The sequence below is a fragment of the Sus scrofa genome, chromosome 3, assembly GCF_000003025.6.
Source record: "Sus scrofa isolate TJ Tabasco breed Duroc chromosome 3, Sscrofa11.1, whole genome shotgun sequence".
In the NCBI taxonomy this organism is placed as follows: domain Eukaryota; kingdom Metazoa; phylum Chordata; class Mammalia; order Artiodactyla; family Suidae; genus Sus; species Sus scrofa.
In genome coordinates this window covers 114,171,831-114,191,592 of record NC_010445.4, presented here as the reverse complement: position 1 = coordinate 114,191,592, position 19,762 = coordinate 114,171,831, and the positions used below count along the sequence as shown (strand labels likewise).

Genomic DNA, 19,762 nt, shown 5'->3' with positions numbered 1-19,762 from the left:
GGTTAAAACTCATTGTAGAAGAACTAAAATAAATAAATAAATGCAATTTAATAATTATATATGTCATGATTTTCGAGATCAGCAATTGAATTCAGCACTCTAGAAAGTGTGCTTACATGGTAGGAAAGATCTTAGTGACTGTCCTTTAATTTGATTTGGTAACCCCTCTTTCCTGTTCTCCTAAATTTATTGCTAGAGGTAGGTTTTTTTAGTCACCAAGAAGTGTCACTTATACTCCCCATACCCCTATAGGAATCTTTGGGATCTGATGGCTTAGTTTTACTTGGACTAGAAAAACCAAAGAGGAGGCAAGGACACTTCCAAATCATGGGGTGGACCTCCACTTTAAAGACTGAAGACTATATAAAACAATTGAAAACAATCAAAGGAAACATAGTATCAACAGGAAACAAATACAGTGTTCTCTCTTTTTCTAAAATACATATAAATTCCAAACAGGGTAGAGTTAGTTAGGTGTTTATTTAAAAACAAAGTATTTTCCTTTTAATTGTATTTTTCCAAATAGGCAGAAAGCATGGAAAAATAATTATTTTTGAGGACAATCAGAGTTTGTTGATTCTTTGTATACATTATAGAGGTTTGTAAATTAATCTTGCTAGAATATAGAGAAGATGGAAGTGTGAGAAAAGCGTATCACTTATTACTAGGATTTTAAATTTCATTTTGTTCTGTTTTGGAAGAAGAATGTGTAAAGCAATAAATTCTAAAATACAAGAATCCATGATATTTGAAAATCCTAAGACTGCTTCAGTTAAAATAAATGAATTACCTTCTAAAAGGGAATGGTGTAATTGAGCACTTTCTGCCAAAGAAAAGTTACCTCGAATCAAATAGCAGATAGAAAAGAGGTTGTTCTGGCTGCTAGCAGATGTATTGTACTTCTCTAGAATTTTGGGAGTCATTTTGAAGCAAATGGATATGATGATTAAAGATATGATTTTGACTTATTATCATAGTCCTTTCCTTTATTTTTTAAAGGTGTTTTTCCTTCTTACTTTTGTTTAACAATATTAATTGAGTATTCAAGCTTTGAAAAGAATAATTCTAGATATTTGGAAAGAAATTATTCTATAACTTCATTATGAATAAAGTTGAAGACATCTTTCACTCAGAATGTTTACTCTGGGCTAGGGAGGCAAAATACTCCCACCTGAAAACCGTTTAAAAGCAGTTGTAAAAGTGAGCACATAAAAATCATAGTTTGGTATTCCTTTCTAAGTAGTATAGTTTAAGTTCTATATTCAGATATGTCAACAAAAGTTAAGATTAAAGCGTAGGAATTTCTGATGTATTGAATTTGCTAATTGATTGTGATTATTAACTGTTTAGGTTCTGTTTGTGAAAGTGCTGTATAACCAAATCAGGTTGCCTAAATCCTTAAATTAGCAATTTCTAATTCATCAGTTTCTTATATTTCTCCATTCATTTGCAAGCTTTCACAGAGCATATCTATCTCCTAGTAAGAGCTGTCATTTTCCCTTTTAAAAATGAAAGTAAAAATTTCATATACTTGTGTTTGGGTAATATATTTTGACAATAATTTCTTATAATTTTTTTGGGAGAAGGCTTTAAGATTTTGAGATTGTGAGATTTTGTTTTTTGGGGGGGTGATTAAAACAAAATAAAATCAATACATGAGTTTAAGACCCTAGAACATCTGTAAGATTATGTCTTGGGTTATAGTTTACATTAAATTAAAATGATACCTTTTAAAAATCATTTGGACTCCTGAAAACGAATTCAACAAGCTGTATTGGGGGAATAGGTGTTTCCTTGCCACAACTGCCTCTGTGTATGATGGCCAGAGCATGAGCTCTGGCTCTTCTACATTCATGCTACCCTGAGGAACTGAATTAGTTTTTCCTTTTCTATAATAGTTAGCTTCTTAGATTGTGATGAAAAATGAAATCAGTGTATGAAATTGTATAATATAATGCTTTTCAGTGTGAGATTAATGTACATTGTTGCTAAAGACAGAGAAGACCATGCTGCTGAAGTATCATTCACAGTTATCCTTCTAGTAGCAAAAAAACAGGTCAACTCTCGCTACTACTGAGAAGCTTGTCAAACCAGTTTCAAAATTAATGACAAATATTATGCTTGGAAAGCAAGTAAAATGAGCTTTTGGCAGAAATCCCTTATCAAAGGCATACCATCTGGAAAAGCAATTACTGTCATGTGCATGCTAGCTGAATTTTTGTTTTTCTGTTGGATAAAAGCACTGATGTGCTGAGGACATACCATGTAGATGTGTTACTGTTTATCACTGAGAAATCCACACAAATGGAAAAGTTTTTTGTTATTTTGTTTTGTTGTTATTGCTGGTGGTATGGGGTTTTTTTTTTAAACCATTGTTGCCTGGAAAAGTTACATTTGTTCCTCTGATCAAAGCCCAGCAACTTTAGCTGTAGGAGTATTGGTATTCTTGGTCTGTGAGTAAAAGAAATTGCAACTGGATATCAATTTACATGCCACTTTTTTCAAAGAGAATTGGCATTCAGTAACATGATTTCTGGTTATGATTTAATGCTGAATTAAACAGTAAAAGTTATGAATGTAAGCCATTTTTGGTCACTAACACCATGTCTTTTCGAGATTTTATGAGAAAGTGGTTAGCAAGTGTAGGATCCTGCTTTTCCATATTGATGTATATGCTAGCTATGTAGTGTGACAGGGCTTTACGTGTTTGTTAATTTATTTTTTAGTAAAATAAGATATTTCTTTACCACAGATAATGCCATTTCTATGATTTCAAGGGGGCATCAACTTACATTTACTTTTTCAAATAGTCAGAAATGGAGTTCCCATCATGGATCAGTGGTAACAAACCCAACTAGTATCCATGAGGACACAGGGTTAGGGATCCGGCTTTGCCATGAGCTGTGGTGTAGGTCACAGACATGGCTCAGATATGGCATGGCTGTGGCTGTGGCTGTGGCTGTGGTGTAGGTCTGCAGCTGCAGCTCCAATTTGATCCCTAGCCTGGGAGCTTCTATATGCCACACCTCTGGCCCTAAAAAGCATGCCATGCCTCTGGCCCTAAAAAACAAACAAAACGGGAAAAAAAAAAAAAAACTTTTCCAGAGCCAAAAATGCCAGTAGAGAATATAGATTAGGAATCTTTTTGCTCTGGTTTCTCAAATTGAAGCACTTTATATACAATTTTGAGTGGAATATACTTTTCTTAAGCATTCAGTGGGATGCTGAAAGTAGACTTGAGAAGGAAATACTTCTATAATTTCTAGGTCTGTGTTCAATTATAATATCCAGAATGTATCATACAATTGATTTATAATTAAGAATTAAACATTATCAATTTAGTAGAAGTAAAGAATAAGAAAGGAACTTATTTGAAATGGAAAGCAGCTTATGGCTAACACTGGTTCCAGATCTGTGGCCTTGAATATCTTGCAAGGAAGCTATCAAATGTTAATCGGTTGTGGCAAAACAATGAAGGAACTTAATTGAATAGGCTCTGTCTGGCCAAAAATGAGACAATCTGAGCATTAGTAAGTACAACTGCAATATAATTAATCACATCAAATGTATTTAAACTCATGAGTTCATAATGATACTTTAAAAAACTCATTCCTTTTCTTTGGAGAGTGCTAAGAAACCAGCTATACCTGAAGGTGACCAAGTAGTTGAGAGGAAGTTTCTTTTTTTAGGAGTATTGTAGTTGCTGGTATTATAGTTACAGTTAAGGAGTGGTAAATGGAACATCAACATTTCATAATGAATTCCTGGACCCAAGCAAAGATCATCAGTGGCTGCTAACATCACAGAAAGAGAGCCAACCAGACGTTAGGTTTCTCTTAGTGAAAATTTATAATACTATCTATGAAGCATCCTGGCCACAAAATTGAACTTGAACCTGAATCTGATCAAGCCTCTAGCTCTAACTACCAATTTATAGGAAACACAGAAGACAGCGAAACAGAATTATACCATGGGGATGCAGTCAGCAGAATCTAGGCTAAGGGGAGGTCTTTGGGACATACAGCTTGTTTGTTTGTTTGTTTGTTTTTGTTTTTTTTTTAACAAGTAAATTGTAAGGAAGAAGAAAAGAGAAAAGGAGGAAACCTGAAATTAGTAGCAATGTTCAGACTTTATTTGGGTCCAGATTTAACAAATAAATACTAATGAAATAATCAAGGAAATTTGAACACCAACTGGATACTTAATACATTAAGAAATTATTGTTAATTTTTAGGTGTGATAATGGTAGATAGTTACATAGAAAAAGAGTCATTATCTTTAGAGGTACATATTGAAATATTGATGGATATGAGGATATATCTGAGATCTGCTTTAGTCTTTGGAATAGAGGGAAGGCTTTGGGTGGGAATGAAGCAGGAATGGCCATGAATTGATCACTGTTTAAGCTAAGCACTTGTGGTGGTGGATGGTGGTGGTGGTGGTGTAATTCTCCATGTTATTCTCAGCTTTTTTGAAAATTTCCTTATGAAAAAGGTCCAGAAATTTAACCTTTTTTCTCTGTTGGCTTATAAGAATACGGTTGAACTATGTTAGTTAGCAACCTGCTGAATTTTTGTTTCTAGTAATTTCTTGAGTCTATATAGAAAATCATATGTCTACAAAGGACACTTTTACTATATAGCTCTTACTGTTTACCAGGCTCTATTTTAAGCACATATTAACCCATTAGATCCTTGCAAGAGCTTCAGTGAAATAGACATTAACTTCCTCAAGGTTGCCTAGCTGGTATGTGGTAGAGCTTGGATTTGAATCCAGGCATTCTAGTCTGTGCTTCTCTAGTTTTTATATGTATCCTTATGACTTTTTATTTCTAATCCCTCTAATCCTTATACCTTTTATTCCTTTTGTTTGTCTTAGTGTGCTGACTAGAATTTAAACTTTTAAATACCAATTTTCATTTGTAATTTTGGTTTTGAAAGTTGTCTCAATATTTAGAGAATCCAGAGACCAGTCAAGTTTACTCCTTTATAAATACAAGGTACTCCCTAGCAGACTTAGAATTAATATGTGGCCAGAAAGCAAAGAATAAAGTGTATCACTGTTTACAGTAGCCAAGACATGGAAGTAACCTAAATGTCCATCAACACATGAATGGATAATGAAGATGTATATTCTCTCCCCGCCCCATTCCTCCCTCTCTCCATCTCCTACTTTCTCCCTTTCTCTCTGGAATAATACTCAGCCATAAAAGAGAATGAAATAGTGCCATTTGCAGCAACATGGATGAACCTAGAGATTATCATACTAAGTGACGTCAGTCAGACAGAGAAAGACAAGTATCATATCAATTATGTGTGGACTCTTAAAAAATGGTATAAATAAACTTATTTACAAAACAGTAATAGGGAGTTCCCACTATGGCACAGTGGGTTAATGATCCAGCTTGTCTCTGTGGTGGTGTCAGTTTGATCCCCGGCCTGGCACAGTGGGTTAAGAATCCCGCATTGCTGAAGCTATGGCATAGGTTGCAGCACTAGCTCAGATTTGATCCCTGGCCCAGGAACTTCCATATGCCTTGGGGGCAGCTAAAAAAGAAAAAAAAAAAACAAAAAAACAAAAACAAACCTGGAAAACTAGAAATAGATTCACAGACAGAAAACAAACAGCAAAGTGAAAAGGAGGGAGGGATAAATGAGGAGTTTGGGATTAACACATACGCACTATTATGAAGTAAGTAAACAACAAGGACCTTACTGTATAGCACACGGAGCGATATTTAGTATCTTGTGATAAGCTATAACGGAAAAGAATCTGACAAAGAATATATGTGTATGTGTATAACTGAATCACTTTGCTGTACACCTGAAACTAACACATTGTAAATCAACTATACTTAATTTCTTAAAAAAGTGTATAGTAACAGCTTTTAGGTTTTTTTTCAAAACTATATTTATTTTCTGATATGTAAGCAGCATATTCATGGTTCATCTTACTTTGAATTAGTTGTTGATTTTATTGGTCCTACTTGCTGAATTTTTTTGTGACTCTAAAATTAAGGCAAAGCACTTAGCACACAACATGTATCCAGTAAGTATGCTTTTTGGTTTAAGAGAAAGCTACTTAACAATTTTGTTTAAAAATTGTTATTTCTTTAATAAAATTTTTATTTATTTATTTTTATTTATTAAACTTTATTTTTTTTGGATTTATTTTTTTAATTGTTATTTCCCCAATACAGTTTTTCTTTCTACTGTACAGCATGGTGATCTTTAATAAATTTTTTAAATGGGGAGAAGCAAATATGACTTAGTTTAGGAAGTCCTAGTCCTGGGACAGGTGGGAAAAACTTGCTGATGTGCTATGGTGGTTTAATGAGTAATCTCTGTGTTCTCTGTAAGGCACTTTCTTATAATAGCCTCTGAGTTCAAGAAAGATTGCTGAGAGTTGGATGCCAAAAGAATACTTCTCTATTGGGTGTGGGGTGGAAACATTTTAGGGGAAAATGTGTCTTATCCTAACGGATTTTTCAAATTTCTCTTTGGCTGTTGTGAGGTAGTAAGATAGCTATACTTCATGAAAGGAGGCATATAGGCTCCAGTAAGAAGGACAGTTTTTGGTTTCATTCTCAAGAGAAAGAGATGGGTGGGAATCACAGAAAACCGTTTCCTGATGATTATGGAAGATGACCATCTGAAGACTTTGACAAGTTGAAAGTTGTGCTATTTTTCTGTTCCTCACCACCTTCCTTCCTCCATTCTAGGTACCTTTTATTTCGTATAGCAATAAACTGAAACAACCTTATAACATAACTTTAATGGTGTTTTTGAAAACTATATGAAACTATTTGGAAACTGAAGATTATAGAGGCACGAGACTTTCTTTCATTTTCCAAATGACAGTTATAATTCTCAAGTGGCATAGCTGTTGAAATTGAATAACCATTTACTTAGTTGTGTTAAGGAAGAGGGTTTGCTTTTATGGGCTATAGGATTTTTTTGAAGAGTAAAATATTTTTTTATTTTAATGATTTTTATTTTTTCCATTATAGTTGGTTTACAGTGTTCTGTCAATTTCCTACTGCACAGCAAAGTGACCCAGTCTCATGCACACACACACACACACACACACACACACACACACTTTCTTCTTTCACATTATTCTCCATCATGTTCCATCACAAGTAACTAGATATAATTCCCTGTGCTATACCACAGGATCTCATTGCTTCTCCACTCTAAATGCAGTAGTTTGCATCTGTTAACCCCAGATTCCCAGTCCATCCCACTTGAAGACTAAAATAAATGTTACAGAAAACTCACTCTCCTGTCTGACTATGAAAGCTTTTTGTTTGTTTGGGGTGGGGGGGGAGACAAAGAGAAAAACTTTTCCTTTGCAAATAAATACTTAAGCTTGTGAACTTGAATTTATTAAGGGGTGGATGATGGAGAGAAGATCTGTAGGGCTGGTTTGAGTTGCAAGTGCCACAAAAACCCAACGCAAAATGGCTGAAAAAAAGGAATGTGTAGGCTCTTTTCTAGAAAAGTCAGGGACAGTCTGGCCACACAGACAGATGTATCCAGGGCCTCAGTAATACTGGCCATGAAAGCTTTGAGTGGAAAGGTGAAATACTCTCCAGACTATACCTGGATACTATGGAAACCAAAAGGTGATATGCAAGATCAAGTATAGTTGAGAGGTGCTCACTTTAACATCTGTTATCAGTTAGTAAAGGCATTGAGACACTTAGTGTTCTGAAGATGATCTTAAATGAGAAGGCTTAGCTAATGTGGTCATGTAGAGAGTATGGATTCAGTGAATTTAAGAGAAAAGAGAGCTGATATGAAGAAAACGAAACTGTAGTAATATTAATCGCCAATATTTAGTGTTTACTATGCATCAGGCACTGTGATAAACACTTAAATATGTATTTTCAGATATTATCCCAGTAATCCTGTGAAGTATAAACTATTTTTACGTCAACTTTATTTATAAGGAAACTGAGTCTTAATAAGATGTACTTAGAAATTAACTCATAGTAGAGCCAGGATTCCTCCATCTCTTCATCTCGTAATGAAAACAAAAGTTTGAGTTCAGAAACTGATTTTTAATCAGAATCGAAAAGGAAAGTGAATTCTACTAATTTCAACAAGCTGCAAAAGCATAGATTTGGGAAAACAAGGAATTTAGGTAATTTGCTAGTTCAGTATAATTTTATGATGATAGGGGTCACAAATTATTAGTTGGAGTTTAGTGTCTCATACAAGACATTTACGTATCTAAAGTCATAGATCCAACATGCTAGTCAAACCATATTTTACTATTGTGGAGATAAAGGAGGGATGCTTTATTGGTTTTGAAAATGGTGTTTGATATGGAGTGACTCAAGTATTTTATCACTTTAACTTTCTTTTTCAGTTAAAAATAAACATGGAAGTAAATTTAAATAGCTGTTAATACTTTCAAGAATTTTTGGACATTCCTTGGAATTAGAAATTCCTTACATTATTAAGAAACACTGTCTAGGAGTTCCCTTTGTGACTCAGCAGTTAATGAACCCGACTAGGATCCATGAGGATGCAGGTTCAATCCCTGGCCTTGCTTAGTGGATTAAGGATCTGGTGTTTCTGTGAGCTGTGGTGTAGGTTGCATTCTGGCTCAGATCCTGCATTGCTGTGGCTGTGGTGTATGTAGGCCAGTAGCTGCAGCTCCAATTTGATCCCTAGCCTGGGAACCTCCATATGCCTTGGGTGTGGCCCTAAAAAAAAAAAGAAAAAGAAAAAGAAAAAGGAAAAAAAAAGAAACACTGTCTCTTGCAGGTCTAGCAATGTAAACATAAAATTAAGTTAGGTTTGAGATTGAGAATTTCTGTCCTTACTCTTAATATCATATGGATGCATTTAATGATAATAAAAATTTGGAAGATTGAAGAAGTATAAGACCTGCATTGCTTGTAATGTGGTTTATTCAGTTACTTATAAAGCTTTCATTTACATTTGGGATTAAATATACTTTTCCAGCTGACCATGCAACGTTAAAAAACAATTAGGTTAAGCCACAAAGGAAAGCCTCAGTAAAGTCCGGGAAAGCTGAAACTAGACATAGTCAGTCTCCCACTACAACAGAGGTTTAAAATGAACCACCCCAATCACTTGGAAACATCAAAGAGAAAATGTTCTTAAATAGTATTGGATCAAATAGGAGATCAAATTGGCAATAACGAATTATTTAGCAAACTAAAATGAGACTTAGGCAAAGACTGATAACTGAGCTTAGGAAATTGAGTTTTAAGAAAGAAATATGGTTACCAAAGGGGAAATTTGGGGAGGGAGAGGGATAAACTAGGGGGTTGGGATTGACATGTATACACTACTGCATATAAAATAGCTAGCTAACAAGGACCTCCTGCATATCACAGGGTAAACTATTCCATACTGTATAATAATCTATATGGGAAAGAATCTGAAAAGTAATGGAGATATGTATATATACAGCTGACTTAATTTTGTGGTACACCTGAAACTAACTCCACTTTGTTAAGTCAACTATATTCCAACTAAATTTATTTTAGAAAGAGAAATGTATACAGCTTCAGAATTTAAACAAAAACTAACCAATTAAGTGCCTAAGAGAAAGGGAGGTATAAATAAGATAAAAACAAACTGTAGAATTAAAAAACTTATAAGAGCTACTTCTTAGGGTTAAAAAACAAAGTGAATGTCTAACAGGTTTTATCAAGGAAAAGATAGAAAACGAAGGTAAGAAAGAATAAAGGGGACGTAAAAATAGAAAAGAGATTTTTAGAACTGTAAGAGAAGTCCATTGAGTAATAACCCTAAGCCAATTTATTTGAAATCTCTGAAATGAATTGTGAAATACTGAAACTACTTTAAGAAGAAGAAAAATCTGGGTAGACTAAAAACAATGGAAGAAGTTTTAAAGAATTTTCTCAAAAAATTGGTTCTGGGGCCAGATTGTTTTGCAAGTAAGTCTTTTCTAGCTTTCAAGGAACATGTAATTCCACGGTGAGAAACTGTTCTGGAGATTATAAAAAGATGGAAATGTGCCCGATTAATGTTATGAAGTCACTGTGAATATCTGGTTACTTCATGAAAGTGAGATTCTCTTGGGAATTACCATTTTAGTTTCCACTGTAAGCACGATTTTCTTGACATTAGGACAATTGAGAAAAAAAAAAAAAAAAGCCCAGAAATTAAAACCTCGAAGATGTCTTTATTAATGTATTTCCTGGTGTTATTAGTACTCTTCATTTCTTTGTGTAGATCCACTTTTTTTTTTTTTGGTCTTTTTTTTGCTATCTTCTTGGGCCACTTCCGTGGCATGTGGAGGTTCCCAGGCTAGGGGTCGAATCGGAGCTGTAGCTGCCGGTCTACGCCAGAGCCGCAGCAACACGGGATCCGAGCCGCGTCTGCAACCTACACCACAGCTCACGGCAACGCCGGATCCTTAACCCACTGAGCAAGGGCAGGGACCAAACCCGCAACCTCATGGTTCTTAGTCGGATTCGTTAACCACTGCGCCACGACGGGAACTCCGGATTTTTCTTTTTTAAATATTGAAAATTTTGATCTGTTTTCTCTGAGCTTGCCTCTCCCCCTATTTTCTCCTTCAGGGACTCCTGTTAGAGGCACGCAGTATCTTCTCACTGTGTCTTCTCTACCTCTTGGCTTCTGTCATGCCCTTTCTATCTCTTTAATCTGTACTGCATTCTGTGTGATTTATTCAAACCTATTTTCTAGGTATCAGATGCTTTCTCACCTGTGTCTAATATGCTGTTTAACTTACCTCTTAAGCTTTTTATTTCAGTGACAATATTTTTTTTTATTTCTACAAGTTCTTAAAAAAATCGACCAGATTTTCTTCATCACAGCTTCTTTCTTATACATCTTTAATTATTTGTTGAATTCCAATTACACCAGTTTTATAAGCATGCCTGCAGGCTCACAGGTGTGTCTATATGTATAGTTTTATGCAATCTTATCACATGTGTAACCTGTGTAACAACCACTACAGTGAAGATATAGGACTGTTCATCACCCCAAGGCTCATGCTGCTCTTTAGAGCCACACCTATTTCCTTTACTCACCCACTCTATTCTTAACCCCTGGCAACCACAAATCTGTTCTCTATTTCTATAATTTTATTGTTTCAAAAATGTTGTGTAAGTGGAATAATATAATTTATAACCTTTGAGATTGGCTTGCTTCATTCAACATAAAAGATCCATCCAAGTTGTGTGTGTATTAATAGCTTACTCCTTTTTATTGCTCAGTAATATTCTATGGCATACACCATAATTGTTTAACCATTCACCAGTTGAAGGATATCTGGGTTGTTTCTAGTTTTAGGCTAATAGGAATAAAGCTACTATGTATATTCATGTACAGGTTTTATATGAACGTAGGTTTTTTTTTTTTTTTTTGTCTTTTGTCTTTTGTTGTTGTTGCTATTTCTTGGGCCGCTCCCGTGGCATATGGAGGTTCCCAGGCTAGGGGTCGAATCGGAGCTGTAGCTGTTGGCCTACACCAGAGCCGCAGCAACGCGGGATCCGAGCCGCGTCTGCAACCTACACCACAGCTCACAGCAACGCCGGATCGTTAACCCACTGAGCAAGGGCAGGGACCGAACCCGCAACCTCATGGTTCCTAGTTGGATTCGTTAACCACTGTGCCATGACGGGAACTCCCTAGATCCACATTTTGATCTTATATTCTTTTCTTTTTGCCTGAAGAACATTTATTTTAAAAGGTGCATGTCTGGAGTCCCCACTGTGGCTTGACAGGATTGATGGTGTCTCTGCAGTGTCAGGGACAAGGGTTCCATCCCTGGGCCAGCACTGTGGATTAAGGATCCAGCATTGCTGCGGCTGTGGCATAGGTCACAACTATGGTTCAGATTTGATCCTTGGCCCGGGAACTCCATGTGCCACAGAGCAGCCCAAAAAGAAAAAAACAAAACAAAAAAACACATATCTTGTAATGGATTTCTCTTAATCCTTGCCTAAAAACATTTCCACAGTCTATTGGAAATATATTTTAACCGGTTATAGAATTTTAAGCTACTTGCTTTTTTCATCTAGTACTTAGCAATGTCATTCCATTGACTTCTCATTTGCATAGTTTCTTATGAAAAGTTTTTTTTTTCTGTATATGTCTTTTTCCCTACCTCTGTCAGCTTTTAACATCATTTCTTAATGACTGGTTTTCCAACAATATGATTAGAATGTTTATAAGTGTGGTTTTGTTTATCCTTTCATTTTGTTGAAGCTCTTGGATCTGTGGTGTTTGGGTTCCGAAAACTTTTACCCATTATTTTTCTAGGTATTTTTCCTATCACTTTTTTCCCTCTAGTTTTGGATTATTAGATTCTTTGATATATTGTTACAAATTATTGGTGTTTCCATTTTTTCTTTCATTCTTTTATTTTTTTCTTTTTGTGCTTCATTTTGGGTATTTTCTATTGCTGTGTTTTCAAATTAATTGTCCAGTCTGCTATTAATCCCATCTAGTGTATTTTTCATTTCAGATATTGTGTTTTTCATTTTTAGAAGTTTAATTTGGGCTTAAAAAAATCTTGTGCTTCTCAACACTGCCCTATCTTTTTCTTCTTGAGTATGTCATGCATATTTTTAGTAGCCGTTTTTACATCTTTGTCTGCTTTCTCTCTGTTGGTTCTGTGTCTCTTTTTATTGATCTGTTAGTTTATTGATCTGTTAGTTTCTGTAAATCATATTATCCTTTAAATTTATATGTGTCGTAAATTTTATTGGATGTTAAATATTGTGAATTTTATGTTCTTGGGTGTTGGATTTTGTATTCTTTTACATAATGTTGGTCATAAGTTTGGGCATGCAATTTTTTGAAATCACTGTTTTGTTTGTTTGTTTGTTTGTTTTTTTAGGGCCGCACCTGCGGAATATGGAGGTTCCTAGGCTAGGGGTTGAATCAGAGCTACAGCTGCTGGCCTAAGCCACAGCCACAGTAATGTGGGATTTGAGCCGTGCAGCCTACACCACAGCTCATGGCAACACCGGATCCTTTAATCCACTGAGCAAGACCAGGGATCGAACCCGCAACCTCGTAGCTCCTAGTCGGATTCATTTCCGTTATGCCACCGTGGGAATCCCACTGTGGGTTTTTTTGGTTGTCATTTTTTGGGGGGTTTTTTGAGACTTACTTGTTTTGAGAAAGCCTTGGTAGGGTAGGTCCAGAGCAGCCTTTTTTCCTTCAGAGAATTTTCTTGATGTCTCATGTAATATGAAGTCTTTTCACTCTGCTTGGTGGGGATAGAAATTATCTCTGTCCTTGTATGAGTTTCAGGAATTCTTTGGCCTATTTGTTCTTCATTAGTCTTTGCCCCAACCTTAAGTCCTTTTACCTGCCAAAGGCTTGAGGGGAGGCCTCTGCAGATCTCCAGAGCTCTGTGTATGCGGGTCCCTTCTCTCTGGTGCGCCTTAACACAAATTCTGCCGCCTTGACCTCCAACAGTGTTAGTTTGTCTTAACTCTCAGATTGCCAGGCTCTGTTGAAGTCCTCCCTCTCTACACTGCATCCGGGAAACTGATTCAAGGGTGTGAGGTGAGGCAGTTGTAGGGCTCACCTCATTTCCCTCCTTTTCTCAGGGATCCCTCTGTTGCCTTGACTGTTGTCCTTTATCTGAAAGCTGTTGTTTAATCTATTTTATCCAGTTTTCTAGTTGTGTAAGCTGGAAGGATTAATCGATCTCTGTACTTCATCATGGCAATTTGTAGAAATACTTCATTATCTTTTCCTTCTTTTCTGTGGGTTAAGATATGGCCTAAGTAAAAGAAGCTGAGAAAACCATTTGGCTTGTTCTCACTGTTTCAGGAGTTAGGCTTACCTGTAACTGAGGCAGGGGAGCCCCTAGTTGCCTTCGGTCCAAACCCTTTGTTAATAATGAACAGGCAGGTTTGTCTGGTATATCCTTTCTTACTTTCATTCTCTGGAACCTACTGCAGTGGTAGGGTGGTTGATCAAGAATTACAGTATTTGGAATCTTGGTCAGATGCCACATAGTTTTAATAAGTTCTTAATACTCTTACTTTCAACTGAATTAAGACCTATTTTTATTTACTTTTTCTCAGCTATTGCAAGTTGCTCTTACCTTGAATTTTATCACGTTTTTGGTTATGTTATCTAGTTATCTAGCTGGTTGTCATTTTTCACTGTGTTGTTTTTATTTCCTCATGTGTTTTTCTATATTACAGTAACATTTAGAATTTTGGAAGGGTTTGATCTTTATGCATTATATCTTTGGTTTTGTTCCTGCTTCTCTGTTCTTGCACTCTTTTACCCAGAAATAAATGAGTGAATAAATAACTGAATAGACATAGACAAATATATTCACACATATATATGCACAGTGTATTTTCTCAGTTCTAGGATTATACTATATACTACTGATTTGATATACTCTCAAGAAAGAAGAAATGTTAAATTTATTTTTAAAATCCTTCTTAGAAATTAACTGACAGGGAGTTCCCATTGTGGTACAGCAGAAACAAATCCACCTAGTATCCATGAGGATTGCGGGTTCAATCCCTGGCCTCACTCAGTGGGTCAGGGATTTGGCATTGCCGTGAACTGTGGTGTAGGCTGGCAGCTGTAGCGCCAATTCAACCCCTAGCCTGAAAAAAAAAGAAGGAAATTAACTGACAAAAGCATACATTTATCCATATAATTTCTATACCATTTTTTTTGAATACATGAGTGAGTCTAATCCTTTTTCACATTCTAACTTGCTGATTTTCCTCACCTGTGCTTGCTTTTTTTACATGTTATGATTGTCAGTATAGTTTTGAGTCATATGAGAAATGTTTTTGGAATTAAACTGCTTTTCTTTTTTGGCTAAACTCTTAGTTTCAGTTTTTCTATAGATAAACTGTGGATTATGTTCACTTAAAAATTACGCAACCTGGAAGTTGAGAGTTAAGTTTTATTTGGGGCAAAATTAGGACTTAAGACCAGGAGACAGCATCTCAGGTAGCCCTGAGAAACTGCTTAGAGGTCAGGAGGTTGAGAGAGGAAACTAGGAGTAGGAGTTTTTGCAACAAAGGAAAGATAGTAGGAACAAAAGATTTACAGATAACCAGATTTACAGAAAAAGATTTATAGAAAACTAATTTCTTTGGGAAGATGTAAAGATCTGGGCTTACTGGAATCACTCTTTTGATATGCACCTTAGCTGTGGGCCAGTATTCTTTATTTCTTTCCTGAGTTTCCTCATGGTTTACTGGCCCACCCTTGGGAGTGACACATTGACAGATGACCTTGACATCTTTGATTTTGTCCACTTAACTATAGCCCAGGAGGCAGTATACCACCCCCCACCCCCCCGCAAGAGGAAAGAGGAAATAGCAAGATGTTAAGTGATAAAGGTGAAGGGGGAGGTGCATGCAGCCATGCACATTTCTATAGAAGTTTGCTACTGGTTTCGTGAAAGCTACTACTAGTTACAGTACCAGTAACTGGTACTGTAATTGAAAGATTTTAGTGTTTTCCTAGATATGAGGAGATGCGAGAATTGGGTTCATAAAATCTCCTAAAAATATCTCACTGTCTGAAGACCTGTTCTTCCAGTTTTCCCAGAGCTCAGTGCCTCACTCTTGATCTCCACCCTGAGCCCTGCTTGGGGGATGCTGTGGGTAGACAGCTGCAGTGGCTCATGAGTTAACCCATGTAGAGGCTGATGGCCACGTGTCCAGGCAGATGTCCAGTTAACAATTAAATAACTTTTTTTTTTGGCTTTTTAGGGCTGTACCAGCAGCATATAGAGGTTCTCAGGCTAGGGGTCGAATCGGAGCTGTAGCCACCGGCCTACGCCAGACCCACAGCAACACAGGATCCGAGCCACGTCTGCGACCCACACCACAGCTCACGGCAACGCCAGATCCTTAACCCACTGAGTGAGGCCAGGGATGGAACCCGCAACCTTATGGTTCCTAGTTGGATTTTTTTCCGCTTCACCAAGATGGGAACTTCTTAAATAACTTTTTTGAATCAGCTGGAGACTTTTGACAGATATCTAGCACTTGGGTAATAGTACATTGTAAAATGTAAATTGGTCACACCCATGTCTCCCAGCTCTGATAATTCCGTAATCATTTTGAGGGATTTGGCAATTTCTCCTGCCTTTAATTGCTCTTGCCTATCTTGCAACAGAAATTTTTGCATCACGATAGCTTTTTGTTTCAGTGCTTTTTGTTCAGTCCTTCTGAAAACATGTTTCCAGCAACAGGCTTTCAGATTTAACTTAAAATTCAACTACATGTGAGTTTACCTATTCAGTTAATTCACCTGTGGTCTTATTTGGGTAAATAGATACCTTTTATAGAAAGTATTTCTTTCCCATATTTTTACACATGGGCAAGCATTTACATACATCACAACTCACTCTTTTGCTTAACTGCTGGTATATTTTTTGAATACTAATTTTGATACTTCTCCTAGTTTCAGAAGCCTAAAAAATATTCATTTAAGAAAAAGAAGCATCTTTAGAATTGAGAAAATATGACTTAGAAATTCAGTATGTAATAAGCAAGCACAAAGTTTGTCAAATGGTAGAATTATATAAGTTTTGAGGTGATCAGGTAGCAGTTAGAATAATTAATGTTGAACCTGTCTGTATACACATGTACGATTAATTTTTTTAAATTGAAAAATTAGTGAAACTGTGCAAAGGATAGTAACCTAAAGTAAGAAGACTGAAAAATTGATTTTAAAAATTAAGTACATCTATATGAAGAAAACCAACACAAAACTAAAAGGGAAAATAATAAAATGGAAATATTTATAAATATTTGCAACACTAAGATTCCAGTAAGTACATTGATAAAGTCATGTGCTTTAGGTCAAAGGGGGACGCAGAGTAGCAAAGGTAAGAAAAAGAGTTCAACCTCCTGGGTGATTGAAACAATAGTGAATAACCTTTTTGTACTTACTAAATAACTGTTATAAAGTAGTCCACAGGGAATCAAGTATTCATGCATTGTTTTGGAACTGGTATAGCTAGCTTCTACAGTTTTCTAATGAGAAATTGCCCTATAGGTAATACTCTTTTTCTCTAGGTGCTTATAGGATTTCTTTGTGTTTAATTTCAGAAACTTTATTATAATGTATATATGTTTTGATTTCTTTGATTTCAGTTTGCTCAACTTCTTGAATTTGTTAGTTTATAATTTTCACCAAATTTGAAAAATTGTCAGCTATTATTTCTTCAAATAATTTTTAGCCTTTTAAAACTTTTTCTCCTTTAATAACTTTTTCTCCTTCTCAGACTTTTATAACATGAATATTAGGTCTTAATGTAGGTCCACGATGCTCTATTTTTTTCAATCTATTCTTTTTCTCTTGTCCAAATTGGTGTGGAGGGCTCTTTCTATCTTTCTTTCTCTCTCTTTCTTTCTCTCTCTCTCTCTTTCTTTCTCTCTGTCTCTTTCTTTCTCTCTGTCTCTCTCTTTCTTTCTTTCTCTCTCTCTCTCTCTCTCCCTCGCTCTCTCTCTCTCTCTCTCCTTCCTTCCTTCCTTCCTTCCTGCCTTTCTTGCCACACCTGTGGCATATGGAGGGTCCCAGACTAGGGGTCGAATTGGAACTGCAGCTGCCAGCCTATGCCACAGCTCACAGCAATGCTGGATCCTTAACCCACTGATCCAGGCAATGGATTGAACCCATATTCAGGTTCATCATTGCTGAGCCACAGTGGGAACTCTGATGGTTTCTCTTTTTTTACGGTCACACCTGCAGCATATAGAAGTTCCCAGGCTAGGGGTCGAATCGGAGTTGCAGCTGCCTACACCACAGCCACAGCAACACTGGATGCCATCCGCATCTGCGACCTGCTGAGCGAGGACAGAGGTTGAACCCACATCCTCACAGACACTACGTCAAGTTCTTAACCCACTGAGCCATAATGGAACTCCCTGGATGATTTCTTTTGATTGATCTTTTTTTCTTTTCCTTCTTTTTTTTTTTGGCCTAGCCCACAGCATGCAGAATTTCCCAGGCCAGGGATAGAATGTGAGCCACAGTAGTGACAATACCAAATCCTTAACTTCTAGGCCATCAGGAAACTCCCCTCTTGATCAGTCTTTAAGTTCACTTTTTTTAAGATCTGTGAGAACACTCACCTGCTCAAACTCAAAGAATCGACTCAGATGGAGTTCCCTTCGTGGCTCAGTGGTTAACAAATCCGACTAGGAACCATGAGGTTGTGGGTTCGATCCCTGGCCTTGCTCAGTGGGTTGATGATCCACCATTGCTGTGAGCTGTGGTGTAGGTCGCAGACGCGGCTCAGATCCTGAGTTGCTGTGGCTCTGGTGTAGGCCGGTGGCTACAGCTCCAATTAGACCCCTAGCCTGGGAACCTCCGTATGCTGCGGGAGCCACCCAAGAAAAGGCAAAAAGGCAAAAAGCCAAAAAAAAAAAAAAAAGAAAAAAAGAATGGACTCAGAGATAGGAAGTGCAGCAGAGGGAGACTAATGGTGGCCTTGCAAGATTGGGTATCTGGTAGGCAGGCACACCCCAAGCCATTAAAACAAGTGGTTATATTTCCTAGCATGCAAGTCCCTCACCTGGTTCCTCATGGGGTGCACAGTCTTCCCGGATGTCACCTAAATTTCATTATTCCCTTGTAAGGTCATCTTCTCTTTTCTTCCCAGTTTAGGTGTCCATTTATGGACTAGCCCCTTGCTTCTCCCTTCTCGCACATTAATTCCCACCTTTATGTTTTGAATTCACCAATAGAGTTAGCCCTGGCCAAAACCCTAGGCATTCCACCCTCCCTACCCAGGACCTTGCTGTGTGGTCCCAGGGTTGTTTGCTGCGGATTTTTTCTAATTCCTGCTTTATGTGTACATTATCAAGGACTTTCCAGGTTTGTAAGCCTTAGGATTGCCATGTCAGCAGCAAGTCATCATAGCATGCAGGCTATGCAAGCTAGCTGTTGGTAGTTCCCCATTCTTAAGTTAGCATTTATTATTGAAAACAGACCATTAAACATGAAAATTTCTTACAAGATTGATTCTTCTCTTATCACCATTCTGCTAACCTATCTAGTGAATGTAATTTTGACCACTGTATTTTTCAATTCTAAAATTTCCATCTGGTTCTTTTCTATATCTTCTGTTTGTTTGCTGTGACTTTCTGTTTTCTCAAGTGTTTCAAAAGTGTTCATAATTTCTTTTTTGTTTATTCTACTGATAACTGCTTTAAAATCCTTGTTAACTGATTCAAACATGTTGTCATTTCAGTACTTGTGTCTATTAATCTTTCTCATTTAAGTTGAGATTTTTCATATATTGCTTTATTTTCTTCATAATGAGTATAATTATTATGAAAGCAAACTAGGAAAATAGGAATGGAGGAAATAGAACCAATCTAGCCGTTTAAACTCAGTTTCTTTCTCTACAAAGTAGAAATAATATCTACTTCACAGATTTATAAAGACTGCTTGAGAACATATACATAAAATATCCAACTCAGTCCCTTAGAAAATATTAGTTAACTTTTCTTTTTTCTGATTATAGTATTTTGAGATCATTACTGTCAACTACATGACATTTTAAGGGAAGAGCTCTTTAAAAGAAGTCTTAACTTCTCTAAGTTGTGATTACTTAATATAAAGATCAGCCTGTCCCTCAGTACTGCCTTCACTTTTTTATGGGGGAAGAAGATTTTTGTTGTTAAACTTAGATGAGTTTTCTTCTGGGTCGTAAGTCCTAGGTAATTTATCCACTCTTTTCTATTCCTTAGAGAATCTTTCCTGTC

The 19,762-nt window shown here is 36.6% G+C and overlaps 1 protein-coding gene across 9 annotated transcripts in view; it reads left to right on the top strand.

Annotated features, from left to right (window-relative positions):
- The window catches only part of NCOA1 (nuclear receptor coactivator 1), a 253,867-nt gene that overhangs the window by 59,488 nt on the left and 174,617 nt on the right, over positions 1-19,762 (top strand). The gene's annotated exons all lie outside the window — the stretch shown is intronic.